Source organism: Pituophis catenifer, unplaced genomic scaffold (assembly GCF_029215685.1).
Source record: "Pituophis catenifer annectens isolate HBS135680 unplaced genomic scaffold, rPitCat1.0.hap2 SCAF_3, whole genome shotgun sequence".
Classification (NCBI taxonomy): Eukaryota; Metazoa; Chordata; class Lepidosauria; order Squamata; family Colubridae; genus Pituophis; species Pituophis catenifer.
The window spans coordinates 10,169,718-10,192,619 of NW_027256883.1; positions in this window are offsets into that span (position 1 = coordinate 10,169,718).

The window sequence follows — 22,902 nt, forward strand, 5'->3', positions numbered from 1 at the left end:
TTAAACCCAGGAGATGGTGAGTTCTGGTCCAACCTTAAACATGAAAGCTGGTTGGTTGACTTTGGGCCAATCACTGTCACTCTCAGCCCTGCCCACTTCACAGGGTTGTTGTGGGGAAAATAGGAATAGGAAGGAGCATTTTGTGCATTCGCTGCCTTGAGTTCTTTGTACAAGTAATAAAGGCAGAATGTAAATAAATAGATAAATAATATCTGTGTGAAGTTTTATCTATTATTCATATTAATAGCGAGCTGCAGTGGCACAGTGGTTAGAGTGCAGTACTGCAGGCTACTTCTGCTGACTGCAGGCTGCCTGAAAATTGGAAGTTCGAATCTCACCAGGCTCAAGGTCGACTCAGCCTTCTATGGTGGGTAAAATGAGGACCCAGATTGTTGGGAGGCAAGAGGCTGACTCTGTAAACCACTTAGATAGGGCTGTAAAGCACGTAAAGCAGTATATAAGTCTAAGTGCTATTGCTATTAAGCTGACTGGTTGCTAGTTACTGAGATCCTTTTTTTTTTTCCTTTTGTGAAAATATGAACTTTTGTGTTTCCCCTGTCATCTGCAATCAAGCCTGTCTTTTGCAATATCTTAAAGATCACAGAAAGGAATTTTGAACTAATATGCAGAGGTTTCTTTAAGGCTTTTATACACTGCTCAAAAAAATCAAGGGAACACAAGCAGAAGACATCTGAGATCTGAATGAATGAAATAGCCTTATGAAATACTTCGTGTTCCCTTGATTTTTTTGAGCAGTATATATAATCGCTCCAGTCCTGGTGATTTAAGCTTATTGTTCAAAGCCAGGTGTCTTCTAACCATCTCTTTCTTTACCCGTGAGTTGCAATTCTTATTTTGTGACTACTCCCTCCCTGTATGTACAATGCATTGTGTTCTCTATTTGAGTAATGTGTGCATTGTAAATTCAGTTTAAAGGACAACTTTAATCATCACATTTTCCAAATTGTCCTTGGTTACCTAAGAGGAAAGCAGTCAGTTTTCCTGTTCACAAAAAAGCTGTTAGATTAAGACTTTTTTTTTAAAAAAAAACCCTCCATCCTAACCAAAGGGAAGATAAATTGCGTTCTGAAGTGAAAGCAATCCACTTGCTGAAATTTCTGTAGCCTTATCCTTTAATCTTTTAATAAATCCTGTTAAAGAAGATTTTGGGAGAATCCTTTAAAAAAAAAAAACTGAACTGGCTAACCAGAGTTTGATCGACTCCATAAGTCTTCCAATCACCCCTTCCTCTATTTATTTCTTCCTTTCATTGTTTCCCTTTAAGTCACTCATGCTCTCGTCACTTCTCGCCTGGACTACTGCAATGCTCTCTACATTGGGCTCCCCTTGAGGAGCACCCGGAGGCTCCAACTGGTCCAGAATGCAGCCGCGCGGGTGATTACGGGAGCGACATGGCGCTCCCATATAACACCTCTCCTGCACGAGCTGCACTGGCTCCTGGTGATCTTCCGGGTGCGCTTCAAGGTGTTGGTTCTCACCTTTAAAGCGCTCCATGGTTTAGGGCCAGGGTATTTACGAGACCACCTTCTGCTACCGATAACCTCCCACCGGCCAATACGCTCTCACAGAGAGGGCCTCCTCAGGGTGCCGTCGGTCAAGCAATGTTGGGTGGCGGCCCCCATCGGGGGAAAGCCTTCTCTGTGGGAGCACCCGCCCTCTGGAACGAGCTACCTCCCGGAATACGGCTGATTCCGGATTTCCGCACTTTCCGTAAGGCCCTGAAGACGTTTTTATTTCAGCAAGCCGGCCTGGCCTGAATAGGTTTTATGGGTTAGTTGTTTAATTGTATAGCTAAGGGTTTTAAATTGGGGCGGCCATTTAATTTAATTTATTTTTAATTATCTTAACTTTTATATTGTGTGTTATTTTAATTCTCGGCTGTTCACCACCCTGAGTCCCTTCGGGGAGAAGAGCGGGATATAAATTTAAATAAATAAATAAATAAATAAATAAATAAATAAATAAATAAATAATAAATAAATAAATAAATAAATAAATAAATAAATAAATAAATAAATAAATATTCCTGGGATATTCCTTGTATACATACAGAGAAAGAAGCACTCTTGTAATCTTTGACTTTTAGGCTTGCTGTCAAACATCAGCCATAATACTAATGACTGTTTTGAACAGTATGCAGCTTGGATTTTAAGGGGCTGCCAGAAAGAAGGGGGTGGGCAATGTATTTTCCAAAGCACAGAAGGCAAAACAAGAAGCAATGGATGAAAACTGAACAAAGAGGGAAGCAACCTAAAACTAAGGAGAAACTTCCTGACAGTGTGAACCAATATAGGTGCAGAAATATTTCAGTACTAATTTCACATATAAAATCATTTAACAGTAAATGTTTTTATTTACATAATAAAAACATAACAATATCTATACAATTAATAAACAGCACTTAGTTACTATGATTAAATATCCTGTCAGCTATATATCTATATCTATTCTCTCTAAGCTATGTTATATATGACTATTCTTCCTCAGAAGAAATATTATTATAAACCACCAGAACTGCTCTTCTAACAGACTTCCAAACTGCTCACAGTTGTTTAACGGAAGATCCTAGAAGAGTTAAAACCTAAGACCAAATAGCTAAGACGAGTGAAGATAGAAGAGCAAAGAGTTTCTGAGAAGAATCTCCTTTTATACTGCTAACTATGACAGTTAGGGTAGGTCCCTGGAGATTCAAACCTATTAGCTGCCCTCTGATTGGCTTATGTATCTGTCCATTCCAAAAGCCATTAATAGGCACAGCTATAGAGAAATAAATTTTCTCTAACAGAAATGCTACAGGGTTTCTTTCTTGAGCAAGGAGCTCGGACTAAAAGACCTCAAAAGTCCCTTCCAACTGTATTGTTAAATACTGCAAGTTCATGATATAAATCTAATGAATAATATTGTAAACGACAATCGCATACCTTCTGCATTGAAAAATAAAGGCGTCCTGTTTGATTGGATCATGACAAGATGGCTAAGCAAAGCTTTGACTTAAGATGTATGTCCTTCAGGGTTTATCTTTTTTAAAAAAATCTAGGAACAACATGGTATCTGCAAGATTAAGGGGAGATAAACTGGCCATCTGGAAGAGATGGTTTAATTGGGTATTAGCAAGTAAACAGCCGGCTTTGATGAACAGACTGGATTCTTTCATCCTGTTTCTGCAGCTGGTAGGGATATGATAACAAATTCAGAGGAAAGAAGTTTATTGAGGATGGGGGTGGGTGGGGACAAGGGGGGGTAGGAAAATGATTACTTTTGTCCCAGTAAAAGACATAATGCTATTACCATTTGGCGAGGAAAAATGTTGACTGGAACGCATTGCTTTGAGATGCGATTTTCATGGTAGCCTTTATTATCAAGTTAATTAACTGGAAGCTGTCCAGCAAAACAGCTATTTCAAATAAGAGCTGAGCTTTCAGAATAAGAAGAGAGATAGGGACATGAAAGTAATGAAAGAAATTGGAGGCTTCCTCGCCCATCTGCTCTAACTCCTAAAGTCCAAAAAAATACAGAACGGTAAAAAAAATGGACCCATTATTAATTTTCTAGTTTGAAGGGACAAGCGTGGACCTCTTCCAATAAGGTTGAAGTCCAACTGATTGCCAGAAAGAGAGTTGGGCCCTAAAAGAGATTATAGAAGAAAATATTCGTAGCGCAGGGGGGCTTTGAACTGTTGGGTCTTTCTATCAGTTTTTTGCAAATATCAAATCCAGAAGCACACACAGATAAACTGATTCAGCAGGATTCATTTAAATAAGAAACTTCTTTATATACAAGAATATATACACAATGCCAGCAGTTGAGAACAGTTTCATTTCAGCTCAGATCAACAGACAAGTTCACACACAGGCAGCAGTACAGCAGAGACTTGTTTAGTTTCTGTTTCAATTCTCTGCACAGACTCAGAAGCTGCAGACTAAGACATGCCCTGGCTCCAGTCTGTCTCAGCCCCCAATTGGCTGACTTAGTTGCTATGCCTATTTATTGGCTGACCTTGTTACCATATCTCTGCCAGTTCATGAATAGTCTGACAGTCTCTGAGTTTGGTTGGTTTCTTGCAGACATTTCGTTACCCAACTATGTAACATCATCAGTGCTAGAAGGGAATGGGGTTTGCTCAGAAAGCATCAAGGGCCCCATAAAAGAGATTTCTTCCCTAGCATTGACTTAAACTGTACTGATTGTTGGAATCATAACTGGATAGTCACATCTGTACATCTCTCGTCTTTCCCTCCATACATTTGGGTTTTCCTATTTTCCAAATGAGTTTGATTTTAAAAATAAATTAAAACATGGATTGGAACGTGATCCTCTTTTTGTGCGAATTTCATTTCAAACAGCCACATGGTATTTGTCCACTATACTTAAGCTTGCAAGTAATAGTTCTGAATTTAATGTGCATTAGATTGACTGATATATAGGGTGATGTGTGCTGCGATGTGTGAGATCTTTTTAAATTGGGGAGCTGCTAAGCAAAATCTGGACAAGTGTAAATTAGAAAATAAAACTGTTGAATGTGAAAGTGGAAAAAGGCTTCACAATTTACCCAGCACGGCAGATCACACTGTCATTCTGACCCCTCCTAAATAGGAAGTTGTGAGCATCTTGGCTGTTAGAAGGAGTGCCTAATTGTGCTTTCAAGCTGGATGTAAAAGTTGCATGAAAGCTCTTATTTTTCTCTGTTTGTTGATTTATTAGGTACCATTATGCTATTTTCAACTCCTAGAAACTTAGATTTTCTCCATGTCAATCTACCCCTAACCTCATTTGGGTTTTCCAGGGGGATCACCGTAACTGTGTCCATCTCACTTATTGCTGGTCATTGTCTCCTTCTCCTTCTCCTTCTCCTTCTCCTTCTCCTTCTCCTTCTCCTTCTTCCCCTTCCCCTTCCTCCTCCTCCTCCTCCTCCTCCTCCTCCTCCTCCTCCTCCTCTCCTCCTCCTCCTCCTCCTCATCTTCTTCTTGTTCTCCTCCTCTACCTCCACCTCCTCCTCCCCTCCTCCTCTACTTCTTCTTCTTCCTCTTCCTCTTCCACTTCTCCTCCTCCTCCTCCTCCTCCTCCTCCTCCCTCTTCCCTCCTCCTCCACTATTGGTTTCTTTTTTTTTAGTATTGCAGTTTTATTTTTTTAAATTATACTTATCCCAGGTGTTTGAAACTGGTTGTACCTTTTAATTGGGTTTCTGTAAACCATGGTGAGCCTTTAGTGATTTGTCAGTAGACAAATTAAACAAGCAAGAAATAAAAGTAGGCCTCTCTGTGGTTGCCAGAGAAACTTTTCCTTAGTTAGCAAATACCCCCTGCATAATTTACGCAGCCGATGAAGAAAACTCCAACTCTGTTACCTACTGCAGCTCAAATCTGGGAGCTATAGTATTGTGTGGCTCTTTTCAATACACCCCCCCCCCACCAAATGCAATAGTGATGATAGAAGCATTTAGAAGGTTTTTACTTCCAGTTCTATACCTTTTTGGATGGATGAAGTAGCAAGTGTTGTGACCCAGACCAAAATAGGTAGTAATCGACGCAAACAGTTCCAAAACAAACAGACTTTATTAGAACAGCTGAGAATTAACTCATTCTCAGCGTAGTCCAAACTAAATTAAAACAAACTCTTCATAACACAAATTCTTCAGTCTAATCACCAATCTTGGTATAATTAGGCAAATTGCCAAAGGCTTCTCTGGGCAAAAGTTCAAAAGCAGAAGACGCCAACAAGAGATAAGTGCAGCAAGACTATCAACGTTGTTTTCCGACAAAGAGCCCAAGAGCTGTTGCTGGTCTTTTAAGCCTTATGGGAGGGGCCAATCATCTCTTGGCCCTACTCCCGAGTCGTCCTCTTTGCTTTAGCTGCTCTTGCCTTCTGGAAGCTCTTCTCATACGTGCACTAGGAACAGGCTCCTCCTGTTCCTCTCCCTCTCTACTGTCAGCCTCTGGAGGCTCTGGAGTCTGCACATTACTCCCCAGTGACCCTGGCCCCATCTCTGCCTCTGACGCAGAGCCCTCATCCGGGCCTTCCCCAGCCTCCAGGACTGGCCAATGTTTTTCCTCAGCCTCATCACTGTCCAGCTCCGCAGGCTGCTGGCGAACCACAACAGCAAGTGAGATGCTTGTGATGGGCACTTCATTCCCTAAACTCCACTGAAGATGTTACCTAGCCTGGTAATGAAACATTCGGAAACCAACCCACAAGCTCGGAGAATGAACCTTCACCCTTATCCTACACCAGATATTTGCCACTAGTGCATAGTCTTGACTATTGCAATGCACTCTACATGGGGCTGCCCTTGAAAAGTATCTGGAAGTTTCAATTGGTTCCCAAATGCAGTGGCCCACATGGTTTTGTGCAGATCTAGATGGGTCATCTCTCCTGCAGGAGCTATTTTGGTTGCTGATCTATTTCCAGGAACAATTCAAGGTGCTAATTGTCACTTCTCAAAGCCCTACGTGGCTTGGACCAGGTTATTCTTTTCCATATCTTTCCAACCCAGAAGAGCAGGGAGCCAGGGAATGTTGCATGTCCTTCTCCTAAGGAGGTACATCTGGTGGAACCAAGAAGAAGGGCCTTCTCTGTGGTGACTCCCTCCCTTTGGAACTGTTCTGACCCAGCCTTAGCAGAAACAGACTCTTTGTCATGAAAAACCCCTCTTTATTTATCTCCTGTGAATTAATGGCATTCACACACCGAAAAGTCCAGGCAATAGTCCTTCAAAGAGTTAACTGCAGTAACAGACCTTATCAGTTCCTTGTAATAATTGCCAGGCCGTGAGCTCCCAGCCGAAAGGCTGCCAATTAAGTTCTGGCAAGCAGTCTCTGCAGTGGTGGGTTTTCCCCGGTTCGGACCGGTTCTTTAGAACCTGTAGTAAAACCGTCGGGAGGCTCTGCCCACTGACCCTGACGTCATCAGAAGTGATCTGCGCATGCGCGAGTGAACACGATCCTGTTGCGAACCATTAGTAAAGGTAAGTAGAACCCACCCCTGAGTCTCTGTGGCACGAAACATAATAAGCAAAATCTTCAGTAATACGAACTGTTGTCTCCTACGACAACCACTCTCCTTTCCTTCTATTTATTCCCCAGCCAGGGAGTGGTCATTCAGCGTCCACATGTGCCTTGCTTCCCAAGTTGATTCCTTTTCCTCTGTTGTTCTCCTCTCCTAACAGCTCTGCGCAAACGTGCATCTGGAACAGGCCCCAGCTGTTCTTCCTCCTCACTCATAGCAGCCTCCAAAGGCAGCTGCCTCTCTGGTAGCTGGAAAATGTCAGATGGCCCTGGCTCTATCTCTGTGTCCGATGCAGAGCATCCATCAGAGCCTTCCCCAGACTCCAGAACTGGCCCAAGTTCTTCCCCAACCTCCTCATTGTCTGAGTCTGCCATCAGCTCCACTGGCAGCTGGCAGACAACAACAGGAACATCATCCATATTAGATTGGTCCCCACTTTGACATTCTTTCACAAAGACTGAAGACCTGGTTTTGCCAATGATCCTGGGGGAACCCAGAGTGTGATGGACTCCACCAACCAGGTTGTTTGATTGATTGTTGACTCTGAGGGTGTGTGTGTTACTGTTTTTTATTGTTTGTATATTGTATTTTTATTTTTGTAAGCCACTCAGAATCACAGAGAATGAGTGGGCGGCTAACAGATTTTCTTAAATGAATAAACATCTTATTTCTCTCTGTAGCACCTGGGAAATTATTTAGAACTTGAATTCTTGCTGAAAACTCATGCTTGAATCAGGAGGAAAATAATTCAACACAAATAATGCCGCCCATACAACCTTACCTTTAACACACTGCAGAAATAGTTCTGGGCTCTGTTGTTGTCCATACACCTATAGTACACAAAACTACAAGAGTGTGAATTCCCCCATTGTGCTTCATTTCCACGTGACGTCCCTTATGCATAGACAAGTTGTCAGGCAAAGAAACTTTCTTGCACAAGACTACCAAGGAACCAATGTCTAATTTCCCAAAATATCAATCTTGCTGTTACACCTAGGAAATTGGAACATAAAATTAAATTGAAATGCCATAACATTACGTTGGTTATTGGGGAACAAGATATTTATGGCTTGTGAGAAACAAATTCTCTGTGCTGTAGAAGACTTGGGTCTGTATGAAACCATTGTAGCAACACTGCAAACACCAACGCTGGGAGAATTGACTACTTTATTGACTTTCAACTGGGTTTCACCAAGGTCTTGTAACGGAATGCATTCTGACAGTGACAACGTCCATTCTTGGGGATATTTCTGACACAACCCATCATAGCAACCAATCCTGGGGGAAAATGTTTGTGATTACCGATTAATAGAATAACAGAGTTGGAATGGACGTTGGAGGTATTCTAGTCCAATCCTCTGCACAAGCAGGAGACCCTATACCCGTGATGGTGAACCTACGGCATGTGTGCCAGAAGTGACACGCAGAACCATCTCTCTGGGCATGTCAGTCGTCACCCATTACTCTTCGAGGTTCCGGCGTGCACATGCATGCCAGCCAGCTGATCTTCGTGTGTGCTAGGAAGCCAATGGTGGGTTCCTCCTGGTTCGATCCGGTTCGGCCGAGCCGGGTAGCGGTGACAATATGACATCACTGAACCGGTTCTCCCCCCCCCTCCCCCCCCCACCCATGTTATTCTTACCTTTTATTTGGTCCCACCCCCAATCTATTGCTGCCTCCTGAGTCCCAGCTGATGACTAGAGGGAAAAAAACTGTTTAAACTCTTGCCGGGGGGGCTTCAAAGGGCCGTCCTACAGCTGATCAATGTTAAAAGCAAACAAATGAGTCGGGTCGTAAGTGTGAGGACTGGTTGTAAGTGCGAGGACCTTCCAGAAATGACTCTGATCAGCTAGCCACGCCCACCTAGTCACATGACCTCCAAGCCACACCCACAAAATAAGCCACGCCCACAGAACCGGTAGTAAAAAATTTAGAACCCACCCCTGTAGGAAGCTTAGCTTCCGGCGTGCGCATGTGCACCAGTCAGCTGGCCTTCGTGCATGCCAGGAAGCTGAGTTTCTGGTTTCCAGTGAGCACATGCGCACTGGTCAGCTGGTCTTCACGTGCGCATGTGCACCAAAAACCATAAGACCAGGTGACAGGCGTGCATGCACGCACCGGAAACTGGAAGCTCAGCTTTCTGGCATGTGCGAAGACATATTCATCATTTTTTTGGATGAGGGGATAGATGGGGAACTCATCAAGTTTGCAGACACATGACCTGATTGAGTTTGACACCCGTGTGCTACTGGAACCCAAAAGTCAAATGATTGGAAGGCTGAGAGTTTTGCAATGCACAAAGAATATTAATCCACACCACTAAGGAACATCATTCTTATCTTCTTGAAGATAAGAATCAATTTGACAGCATGAGTTTTCCTATCGAACACACAATTTGTGTTCCTAGCAGAACACAAATTGCCTGAGAAAAGATCAAAGCATCAGGAGAGGGGGGTGTCTGCATGCACCCATGTACACACATACCCAGACACACACATAGAGAGAGACGGTTGTGACACTAGAGGTAGCTGTTAGCTGACATCCGGCTGTCAAAATACTTCAGGGTTAACGTCTATTCCTTTGGGAGGATGTAAATTACACAACAGTAGATATAGCGCCTTGTCTTGAGATAAAAAAAAAATGCAGGTACATTTTCAAGAGGGCAAGGAGATTAAAAACAAAAAAGCTGTCCAGAAAGCTGTTGTGTGGTGGTGGTGGTGGGGAGAGAGACAGAGACAGAGACAGAGAGACAGACAGAGAGGGAGGGAGAAGGAGAGGGAGAGACAGACAGACAGGCAGACAGAGACAGAGAGAGAGGGGGGGGGAGAGGGAGACAGAGAAAGAGATACAGAGTGAGAGCGAGAGGGAGACAGAGAAAGACAGAGAGGGAGAGGGAGAGAGAGAGACAGAGAGAGAGACAGAGAGAGACAGAGAGACAGAGACAGAGAGAGGGAGAGGGAGAGAGAGACAGAGACAGAGAGACAGGGAGAGAGAGAGACAGAGACAGGCAGACAGAGACAGAGAGAGAGACAGAGAGAGAGAGAGGGAGAGGGAGACAAGGAAAGAGATACAGAGTGAGAGCGAGAGAGAGACAGAGAGAGACAGAGAGGGAGAGGGAGAGAGAGAGACAGACAGAGAGAGAGACAGAGACAGAGACAGAGAGAGGGAGAGGGAGAGAGAGAGGGAGAGGGAGAGAGACAGAGGGAGAGAGACAGACAGACAGACAGGGAGAGATAGAGAGACAGAGAGACAGAGAGAGAAGGAAGAGGAGGCACAACCGAAGGGAAGCAGATGCTCTCATTTGCATTTCAATGTCACCATGTACAGAATAAGTAGATTATCTTTCTTTTTTTCCCCTAGAAGGGAAAAACAAAAGCTAGAAAGGTCCAGGTTTCATTTCCCAAAACGGAAGCCAAAACAAAGGCTTTGCGGCCAGCCAAAATTTCGAACTGATTTGATTTGCAGGTGACCTCTGCCTGTCACAAAGTCAATCACCTTTCGAGGCAAAGAGGCAATCCATCTGCTGCTGCGGAATGAGCAGCAGGAACGCTTCTCAATCAGGCAGGGATGAAACTCGCCAGGAGCGCACGCACGTAAACCAGGTTGATTGCTTCTTCTGGGGAAACAGAGATAATAAACAGGCAGTGGCTAAGGAGGCTTAAACAGGTTACCAACGGAAGACAAAGAGAGTCAAGACCAGCAGAAATTACAGGGAGCACCCCCCCCTTGGAACCATTCATTTAGTGACCGTTCAAAGTTACAACGGCATTGAAAAAAGTGACTTAGGACCATTTTTCACACTTAGGACCATTGCAGCATCCCCGTGACCATGTGATCAAAATTCAGACACTTGGCAACTGGCAAGTATTTATGATGGTTGCAACATTCTGGGGTCATGTGAACACTTTTCGTGACCCTCTGATGCAGGGGTGAAATCTAAAATTTTTTGCTACTGGTTCTGTGGGCGTGGCTTAATTAGTGGGCATGGCTTGTTGGTCAGGTGGGTGTGGCCAAGTCGACATCACTTCTTTGCTCTTTTTTAACCTACAAAACACAAAACAACACAACTGGCTCACCCACAATGTAAAAGCAGCTGTGCTAGACTGTCATAAATAAATGCCTTGCCTCTGACCCAGAGCTGAAAGCAGGGGGGCTGGACAAGCCAGCCCCCAAGGTCCACCCTAGCCCAATAACCCCTCCTTACCTTAGCCACGCCCCAGGGGTACTTAAGGGTCTGCCATGCGGTCCTGCAGCTCTTCCAGATCTGTACCTGCAAAGTTAAGATGTACAATCAATAAAAGATAATTGATTCACTAAGAACTTGTCTATGGAGTTATTGGGCACGATCCTCGAACACATTTAACAATATGGTAGCAGAGGATGGTTGGATAGCCCAATCCTAATACTCCACAGCATGCAAGGGACCACGACAGACAGGGTGAATACCAGGGCATTCACCAAGAAGATGGCAGAACGGCCTGCTCAACCCGAAACCACGCAAGGAGAGGCACCAGAGAAAAGCGGCCTACCCCATCACCCATCCACCCCGGCCAGGAGCAACAAGGGGTGGACGAAGCACGAAACCTCAAAGGAGGAGATGCATCACCTGAAAGAAAAACTCCTCGAGCTGATAGATTCGTCACAAAGTAACAACGACCTCATCGCGGAACTCCGAAGCCTGATCGAAGGCTGCGAAGCAGCGAGTGAGGAAGATGAGGACGAATCCGGTCACAGCGAAGGAGACCCGGTAAGGGAAAATTTCCCCCACCAAAAACCTACCGCAAAGGCCGAAGGAGGCTTCGCGCCCTTTTCACGGCGGCCATCTTGGAAGGCGGCGTCATCAAAAATGGCCGACCATCCACCAATAGACTCCCGAGATTCAAATTCCGCGGCGGGAATCGGGGCCTACTCCAAAACTACCGACCAAAAATATCACAAAAAACAAAAAGACCCAAAACCCAAACCTACAAGCTCACCTACCGAGCCCGAGGTCAATAAGGCCATCGAACTAATCGCCGCGGCCCTAGGGGACAAGGTAAAAATACAAACCGCAGACCCCGGTGCCAGGCCGAAAAATAAAAGGGACCCCAGCGCGACGTGGGCCGGCGCCGATGCCCACCCCGGGAAGGCGACCACCATCGCGTGGGACCAGGACCACCCAGAGCCCCTGAGGGACCCACACGCAAAAACGAGACACCAAGGGCGGTGGGATTACTCACCGGACCGACGACCGGGACCAGATCCGTGGACCGCGAGGCCATCCACAGGCAGAGGACGTCCATCGGCGGGCAGGGGGATCGGCCCGACACCCACAGGCGGCACCCGCGCGAGACCGGGCCGACCGGGACCATTCGCGGCCACAACGGGACTCCCAACGTCCATCGGCGATCCTCACCGCTCTCCGAGACTCCAGGCGGCGATCTACGACGATCCCGAGCAGGCAAGCCCAACCGGAGAGGAGCTGAAGGCCCATCCGGAAGATTGGGGCCTTCATCCGGGAGCAGCATGGACGAGCTCCTCACTCCACGACGACTGGGGAGAAATGAACTTCACGCATGCGCAGCGCGCCCCTGTAAGAGAAACGGAACAAGACATAGAGCTACACCGACGCAGGCACATAGAGACAAGTCAGTTCAGACTTGCCACAGTCGTTCCCCTGCCTTATTGCGAGTATCCTTATGTGAGGAACCATGGACAGCGACACAATGTAAGTAATTTAACTTACAATTCAGGGAATTTACCCAGTGATTTTCCAAAACTGAGGCTAGATGGGGAAAATTTCCTAGACTGGAATCAACAACTCCAGGGCACCCTACTTAAAGAAGACCTGCTATCCATGATTACTGACCCCCCAGAAAAACCCTGGACTTTTGAACTGGATTGCATCCACCACAAGGCTTATTGCATTGTCATAGCTAGCATTACCCCCAGTATTTACCCCAGCATTGGTCACCACCTAACTGCATTAGAGATAATACAAAGAATGCACAAACTGTTTTACTGCCAAAGTGTTGCCAGCACCACCAGGCTATCCAGGGAATTCTATGCCACAAAACTCAAGGCAGGGACACCCATGAGCGAGCATTTACTATCACTAAATAATACTAGAACCCAGCTGACACAAAGGGGGGAGGTCATAAGCGAGAGGACCATGATAAGTATCATAGTGAATTCCCTAGACCCCAGTTGGGACACATTTATTACGCAGATAGACAACCTAGGGACAGGGAGGCTCTCACTTGACTTACTAACGAGTAAACTAATATCTGAGGATTGCATCAGAAAGGAACGCTCCCTAAGCCGCAGGGAGCAGAGACCCAGCAGAAAAGTTGAGCCACAGGGCAGGAGCCAGAGCAACACAGAGTGCTATACATGTGGGTCAAGAAACCATTACAAGAGGGACTGCCCCAAAAATACAGGTGACAGGATGCATAGGAGAGATAGACTAGAACAAAGGACCAGGCATACTAGCGGACGCTCACCAGAGGCCAGGCACAGGCGTAGGGACTCACCTAGCCCTAGAGACAGGAGAGACCACAGGGACAGTTCCAGGGAAAGTCACACCGGATCCCTATATGGCATAGGGGACCAAGCACGACACGTATGCCAAGGCAGGGAGGAAGGCACATGGCTGCTGGACTCAGGAGCCACAAACCACACCACACATGATCGCAACCTACTAACCTCTTTCACGGGAGAAAGCTTTGTAGTGAAAGTGGCTAACCAAAATAACGTACAAGTGACAGGCAAAGGTAATGCATACGTACCAGGGATAGGTACGGTGCGTGGAGTACTTCTAGTCCCAAGTATACCATATAATATCCTTGCCACCCTAAAACTAAGCAAGGATAACAATGTTGAGGTGATTTTCAAAGAAGGAAAGGCACAGGTAACCAGAGGGGGTAAAGGGATAGGAAAAGTAATAGTCTGTGGGGAACTACCATTCTTCCACCCAATTAAGAGCACTCAACCAGAAGTGAACAGTCACCAAGAGGCCAGTCCCAATAGCGCAGACAACGCAAGTGGGGAAGTAGAGGGGGTTGAGCTCACCCACATCACTGATGAACCCAGTAAACGGGGGACACCTAGAAAGGAAAAACCTATGATAGGGAAACCAATGCACGACAACTGTGCTCATCTATTGCACAGGAAACTAGGACACATTAGTTTCCCCGTAGTGCAGAAAATGTTGGAATGTTCTGAAGGTGTAAAAATAAAGGATTGTGAGAACTATCTCGAGTGTTCTATTTGTAAGGGCTCCAAATTAAAAACCAAACCAAGGCCCAAGAAGTCAGTACGCACAACTAATTCGATTTTTCAACTTGTGCATATGGACCTAGTTGGACCACTAAGGCCCTCCATCAAATACAGGAAGAGGTACTTCCTCACCATAGTGGATGACTTTAGCCGCTATGGCTTCGTGTACACCCTAAAACACAAAAGTGAGGTTTTTCAAAAATTTAAGGAATTCTATGCAAGGGTAGAGACACAACACAACACCAAAATCAAACAAATAATGACAGACCGGGGGTCCGAATTCTTATCAAGCGACTTCTCGCGATGGTTAAAGGCACGCGGGATGGTCCACTACACAACTTCGCCATTTTCCGCTTTTCAAAATGGCGTGGCGGAACGAAAAAACGGAACGCTACAGACCATGATGAGGTGCGCACTAGACGATGCCGGCCTAGGGCAGCATTTCTGGTCCGAAGCACTCATTTATTCAAACTATACTTTAAATAGACTGTGGTCCAGCGTACTAAATAAAACCCCATATGAACTAATGTACCAAAGGAAACCACAGGTGTCACACTTACACATATTCGGGGTTACAGCAGATGTACATATACCCAAGCAACTCAGGCGCAAGGGAGACAGGGTATCCAGGAGGCTGAGGTTCATGGGCTATGAACCAGGGACGAAGGGATACAGGTTCATAGACAATAGCAACAATTTCGTGATATCACGAACAGCTGTTTTTCACGAAAACGCTAACTGGTCTAAAATACACCTCAACGAGGTGTCCCTTAACAAGGACGGACCAGGGGATGAGCAAAAAGAAATGAAACACCAAGCAGAGAGGGACACTGAACAGAGGAAAAACAAACCCAAGGGACAGGAAATATCAGTGAAGGGATGGAAGGAAAACCACCCGATCATTAAAGTAGACTCACTCTCCGAGAAGGAAGCTAGGTACATGCATGACACAGAAACACCCCCTGACAGGCCAGTCAGGACAAACAGGGGCAAAAGGCCAGAAAGGTTAGGGGACTACATACTATCCCTACATAATAACCAACTAACCCCCAACACGTATGAGGACGTACTGAGGTTGCCAAATGAGGAGAGAGAAAAATGGGAACAGGCCATGGAAAGGGAAATGGATAGCTTGAGAGAACTAAAAGTATACACTCCCTCTAAAGTCCCAACAGGAAAGACAACCATAGGCACCAGGTGGGTCTACAAGGTTAAAACCCTAGAGGGAAACAAAGCACTCTACAAAGCAAGGCTGGTGGCTCAGGGATTCGCCCAGAAATACCCTGATGACTACACGGAAACATACTCCCCCACGGTCAGGGCCGAGAGTGTGAAGTGTGCACTCGTAATCGCATCACTGCTAGGATTAGAAGTGCACCAGTTCGACGTGCAAACCGCTTACCTGCACGCTGAACTAGACAAGGAGATATATGTGAAAGCGCCACCCAGCCAAAGTACCAAAAAGGGGGAAACCTGGATTTTAAACCGAAGCTTGTATGGACTCAAACAATCAGGGAAGCGTTGGTATGAGTGCCTATCCAAGACATTAAAATCCATGGGGTTCTTAGCCACTTCAGCCGACAACTGTTTTTTTACCAAGAAGTCGGACAACTCCCTCGAATATGTTTTGATATACGTAGACGATATATTGTATATCAGTGATCAAGCCAGCAAATGTAGTAACTTCGCAAATGAGCTAGGAAAACATTTTACACTAAAAGTATTGGGCAAAGTAGACAAATACTTGGGGGTGCAAATCACGAAAACAAACAAGGGCTTTCAACTGTCACAGAAAGATAAAATTTTGGAACTAGTTCATAAATGCAACATGGCAAGCGCCAAGGGGTGTGAAACGCCAATGCAACCAGATTTTCTAAAGGACATGTATAATGAGGCTGAGGCGTTCGAGGACAACACATTATACAGGTCCACCATAGGCTCTCTACTATACATTGCAAACTGGACCAGGCCAGACATCGCACTACCAGTTAATTTACTGTCAAGGCATGTGGGGAAGCCCACTGTGTACCACTGGGAGGCCATCAAAAGAGTACTAAGATATCTAAAGCAAACCTCTGAGGCTTGCCTGTCATTAGAGCCCGAGAACACCACAACACCCACACTCACGTGTTACGCTGACGCTGACTGGGCTGGGGATGTAAAGTGCAGAAGGAGTACTTCAGGTTACATATTTTTTCTAAACAACAGCCCAGTTCATTGGTATACAGGCAAGCAAGACCTGGTAGCCACATCCACCACGGAGGCCGAATATATCTGCTTGTCCAAAGCCGCCAACAACCTGGTCTGGTTTGATGACCTTCTCGCTGACATATGGGCCGAGCCAAGCTACCCCATCATCATGCACGAGGACAACAAAGCTGCCATGGAAATATCTAAGGCTGAAGCGGTGGGTCAAAGGTCGAGGCATATCGACATAAAATATAAGCACGTTAGACAGTTCGCGAACATAGGATTTGTGAAGGTTATACACTGTGACACGGAAGAGCAAACAGCAGACATTCTAACAAAGCCATTGCAAAATAAACAGCACACGTATCTCACATCAAAATTAGGCGTTCTACTAAAAAGGACACCTCCGTCACACACAACGCAGAAACATCTCGGCCAGGCATTTAGAGGGGGTTTTGTCATAAATAAATGCCTTGCCTCTGACCCAGAGCTGAAAGCAGGGGGGCTGGACAAGCCAGCCCCCAAGGTCCACCCTAGCCCAATAACCCCTCCTTACCTTAGCCACGCCCCAGGGGTACTTAAGGGTCTGCCATGCGGTCCTGCAGCTCTTCCAGATCTGTACCTGCAAAGTTAAGATGTACAATCAATAAAAGATAATTGATTCACTAAGAACTTGTCTATGGAGTTATTGGGCACGATCCTCGAACACATTTAACATAGACCCAAAATGGCCCCTGCAACAAGCAGGAACCTCACACAGGCACAAAAAGTCCAAAAAAACCAACTTTCACACTTTACACACACACAACACAACACAATACAATACAACACAACACAACTGGCTCACCCACAATGTAAAAGTAGCTGTGCTAGACCCAAAATGGCCCCTAAAACAAGCAGGAACCTCACACAGGCACAAAAAGCCCCAAAAACCAACTTTCATACTTTACATACCCAAAATTCCACATACAGCTTTGTGAGATTTTGTGTGTTTGTGTAGTTAGAGTGAAACACTACAGAAACACACAAAATCTCAGAAAACTGCACAAATATTATTTTATTTTATTTTAATATAAAAGCAGCTAAATTTAAAACTTCCTAAACTTTAAATGGCTAGGTCTAAAAAAAGAACAACTAAAAAAAAACCCCAATTAACTATTTTTTTTAAAGCTCCCAAAGGGGAAAAAAACTTACAGGCAGGCAGAAAGAGCTGCTCACCGATGAGCTTGATTGCAGGCAGGGAGATTGAGTTGCTTGCTGATGCAATGGATTGCAGGGATTACAGCAAGCGAAGCAAGGCAGGCGTGCGAAGGTAAGCAAGCTGGAGGCTGGGTGGGTGGGGGAGGTTTTTTTTTGCTACCGGTTCTCCGAACTGCCCGCCGCCATCGCTACCTACTCGCCTAAGCCGGTCCGAACCGGGAGCATTTCACCCCTGCTCTGATGTTTTGCTGATTTCAGGCATGGCTCGGTGTAAAGAGTCCAGGTATTTGCCTCCATAAGCTTTATGCGTTTATTCAGCTGAATAAAGATGGCCCCCCTCATAGCAAGAGGGGAACCCTGAACACACTTTGACACTCGTATTTGCTACATTGTCCACTTCTCCATCCAGAAGGACTGACAACCCCCACCCAGACATACTGGCACAGTCTAGATTATTTGAGCTATAATGTCATGATGAATATGATGTAATTTCCCCCCCTTTGCCTCTCTCTCCTCTGACCCTCATGGCGAGGCTTTGAAATTAAACAGAACAGAACAGAACAGAAGAGGAATAGAATAGGAATAGAATAACAGAGTTTGAAGGGACCTTGAAGGTCTTCTAGTCCAACCCCCTGCTTAGGCAGGAAACCCTATCCCCTGATGGCGAACCTATGGCATGTGTGCCCGAAGTGTCGCTTGGCAAGCATGGTGTCGTCCGTTCCCCTTTTGGGTTTCTGGCATCCATGTGCATGTGACAATCAGCTGGCCTTTGTCCATATGGCAGTGCTGGAAACTGGAAGAGCTGGTCTTCCGTCTTCTGATGTGAGCATGCACGCTGGCCAGCTGATTGGCGCGTGTGCATGCATGGCAGTAACTGGAAGACTTGCTTGCTGGCGCTCATGCGTGTGCCGGAAACTGGAAGTACCTTATCCGGCATGCGCATACACCCTGAGCATTTCTTTCTTGGAAGAAATCACTAGGGCAGAGAACTGGTTGTTTAATTACTTGAATCCCACCACTGCATTAGATACTATTTCAGATAGTCTGGGATGCAGTTAAATAAATGCCTGGAGGATATTTGGGAGTAGATGAGGGAGAACCAGCTGAAACATAGCCAAATAAGGTGAGGCGTACTAGATGGAACTATGTTGTTAGTACAATTTAGATTCCTCGTGGCTGCGATTGTGAAAATGAGCTTTGATATTCTATTCCTTTGCTGCACTCCACGTAAGATTAGCCAGATGATTGGCAGCCTTGAGAGACAAGATCTTCCTGGTTTGCTGCACAAGCTTCCAACCGAACCGTGATAATATCTACATCTACCTGTGCAGACTTTAAAATGAATCTGTTCCTGATTATCTTTCCCCAATACATGTGTTGCTCTTGGGTTTTTGAATTTCGAAACCGTATTTACAACGGGACGTCTCTGAATGATGCGTCTTAGTTCATGATAAATCTATTGTGCAATTATTCTTCTTTTCCCCTGGGAAAAGAATTCCTGTTTTCCTACCTTATTCGCATGGATGGCCCAGCATTTCTTCGACCACTTTTTCCTTCATAATATTTCTGAGCGGACCAGATTGTGATCGAGGGAATTACTGCTGGTGTTTCGTTGAGAAGACGGTCATGGCCCCACACCAGTGGTGGGATTCAAATAATTTAACAACCGGTTCTCTGCCCTGATGACTGGCTGGGTGGGTGTGGCCATGGTGGGCATGTCCAGGGGTGTGTGACAGGCAGCACTCGGCCTCCTGCACCCCCCTGGGAGCAAAAATGGGCTGCGGGAGGGAGGACGCGCAACCCCTGTGCCCCTTTTTGGGCCTAGGAGGCCTCCCTTAAACCTCCTCAGAGCAAAAACAGGCTGCGGGGTGGGAGTGGGGTGGCAGTAGTGGGATTCAGCCAGTTCGCACCTATTCGGGAGAACTGATTGTTAATTTTCTAAGCAGTTCGGAGAACCGGCTGTTGGAAGAAATCTTATTTTGTTTTTTTTCACTTTACAGAGCTAATCCTGTAAGGAAGGCAGGAAGGAAACATTCTGCTGTTGTTTCTAGCCTAATCTTTATTGCCCTGCTTACAGAAACTGCCTCTCTGGTTAATCCTTATTACATTGTAATAGCTAAGGCGAAGCGCCCATCGACGTGAGTAACATTGAGTTGGCCATGCTCACATGGTCACATGACTACCGAGCCACACCTACCCAGCTGGTCATTAGGGCAGAGTACCAGTTGTTAAATTATTTAAATCCCACCAAGGGGGGGGTTGTGCTGCACCCCCCACACTCCGTTTTGGGCCTAATAAGCTTCCTGCGCTTACCTGGGAGCTAAAATGGGGCGCATGGGGACTGCTGGAAGGGGAGGGGCCAGCCAGCAATTTAACTACCGCCTGAACCAGCCTGAACCGGCCCGAACCAGCTGAATCCCACCACATCCCCACACCTTGTGTTCTGTTATACATCTTTCCAATTCTTTGACACCTGTTGGAAGAAATATCCTTCCTGTCAATGACTACTTCAGCTTCAACCACAACAATACACGAGCAAATAATAGATACAAACTCAAGGTAAATCGTTCCAAACTCGATTGCAGAAAATATGACTTCAGTAACAGAGTGGTCAATGCCTGGAATGCACTACCTGACTCTGTGGTTTCTTCCCCAAACCCCCAAAACTTTAACCTTAAACTGTCTACTGTTGACCTCACCCCATTCCTAAGAGGTCTGTAAGGGGCGTGCATAAGTGCACCAGTGTGCCTACCATCCCTGTCCTAATATTCCTTTTTACTTACTCTTTTCATGTATTCAAATTATGTTTATACTGTTACCTGTTATCTTATACATGCTTGACAAATACATGTCTTATCTTATACATGCTTGTCAAATAAACAAATAAATATGATGATGATACCACTGACTTCTGCTCTGGTTTGTGGCAAGCTTCCCATCTCCCAAAGTAAAATACTTCCATAGATTTCTATTCTCTTCCCAGTTCTTTGATTTGCCTTTGGGGAAAAGAGAAGGCAAAAGACAATGCAATCCTAAATTGCATCAACAAAGGGATACAATCAAGATCAAGTGAGGTACTAGTATCACTCTATAAAGCCTTAGTACGACCACACCTAGAATACTCCATCACGTTTTGGTCACCACATTGTAAAAAAAGATGTTGAGACTCTAGAAAAAGTGCAGAGAAGAGCAACCAGGATGATTAGGGGACTGGAGGCTAAAACATATGAAGAATGGTTGCAGGAACTGGGCATGGCTAGTCTAGTGAAGAGAAGGACCAGGCAAGACATGATAGCAGTGTTCCAATATTTGAGGGGCTGCCACAGAGAGGAGAGGGTCAAGCTATTTTCCAAGGCATCCAAAGGTCAGACAAGGAATAATGGATGGAAACTGATCAACTTAGAAATAAGGAGAAATTTTCTGACAGTGAGAGAAATCAACCCATGGAACAGAAGTTGCCTTCGGAAGTTGTGGGAGCTTCATCACTGGAGGCTTTCAAGAAGTGATTGGACTGCCATTTGTCAGAAATGGTGTAGGGTCTCCTGCTTGGGCTTGGGGTTGGACTAGATGACCTACAAGGTCCCTTCCAACTCTGTTAATCTGTAAAGGGGACACACACAGTGGTGGGTTTCAAATATTTTTACTACCGGTTCTGTGGGTGTGGCTTGGTGGGCGTGGCATGGCTTGGTGGGTGTGGCTTAGTGGGCATGGCAGGAGAATGTTACTGCAAAATCCCCATTTCCTCCCGATCAGCTGGGACTTGGGACGCAGAGAATAGATGGGGGCGTGGCCAGTCAGAATTTATACTACCGGTTCTCCGAACTACTCAAAATTTTTGCTACCGGTTCTCCAGAACTGGTCAGAACCTGCTGAAACCCACTTCTGGATGGACACATACACACACACACACACACACACACACACACACACACACAAAATTAAAAAGTGCAAATAAGAATGAAATATTATTGTTCCATCTTGCATAACTGCTTCGCCAAAGATTCCTGAATGAGCATAATGGGGACTGAGACACAAGTAGCATCCTTTAGCTTCTCTTCCTGGCCGAAAACTTTTTTTCAAGGCTGCATCTGTTTTTGGATGCAGCTTTTAAAAGAAGGAGCATGAAGGACAGTAATCATGCGTCTGCATCTCCGTAATGCAAGGCAGCAAGGAAATGTGAAATATTGTGTCCCAGAATGTGCGAGCTAGGTAGAGGTTTTGAAGCACATTTCCGAGATGTTTTTGTGTCGGGCGGAAATTGGAAACAACCCTCTTATCTTCAAGGTTTATTGAGAATTGATAATGGACGTGCCAATAATAACAACTGCAGACTTCATCATTAAACCCAGGCTGTGAGGTTGGGAGGGGGCACGCTTTGGAAATAAATCTTTAATTTTTATTTTAGGTTTCAGCAGTCTTAAGCCTCCAATTTTCGGTTCCATTGAAGTGTTCAAACTTTGCTTATGTACTTTAATATCTGCTTCAAAATGCACTTTGAATTTGGGATTGGTTTATGAACTTTGGAGAGCTAGTTCGGTGCAGTGATGAAGAGGCTGCCCTAGAAACCAGAAAACTGTGAGTTCTAGTTCTCTTTTAGGCAGGAAAGCCGGCTGGGTGACTTTGCTCCAATCACCAGGAGACAGTGAGTTCTTTGAGGAACTTGATTGCTTCAGAGTTCTGCTTTCTATGGAGTTATTACTTGGAACCCTGACACATCCGTCATTAACAGAGAAAACCGATTTTATTGATATAGCCAGAAGTGGTATTCAGCCGGTTCGGACAAATTTGCCCAAACTGGTAGCAGAAATTGCAGGTGGACCCGCCCACCCGGGCTCTATGCAATCCTATTTAGGCATGTTTTTGAGGTTGGGCGTATGCGGGGAAGGCTGGGCTCATGCGTGGATGTGCCATGTGCGAATGCGCGCACACACATTTGCGAACCAGTAGGAAAAGTAGTCCCACCAACACTTGTGAGCTATGGAAGTTGAGCGATTTAAATATTAATAACTGTTTTAGCACAGGCTCTTGAACCTGCCCAGTTTTAAGTACAGGTAATCCTTAACTCACCTGTGTAATGGGTGAGCTCCCATTACTTGTCCCAGCTTCTGCCAACCTAGCAGTTCGAAAGCATGTAAAAAATGCAAAGAGAAAAATAGGGACCACCTTTGGTGGGAAAGTAACAGCGTTCTGTGCACCTTTGGCATTTAGTCATGCTGGCCACATGACCACGG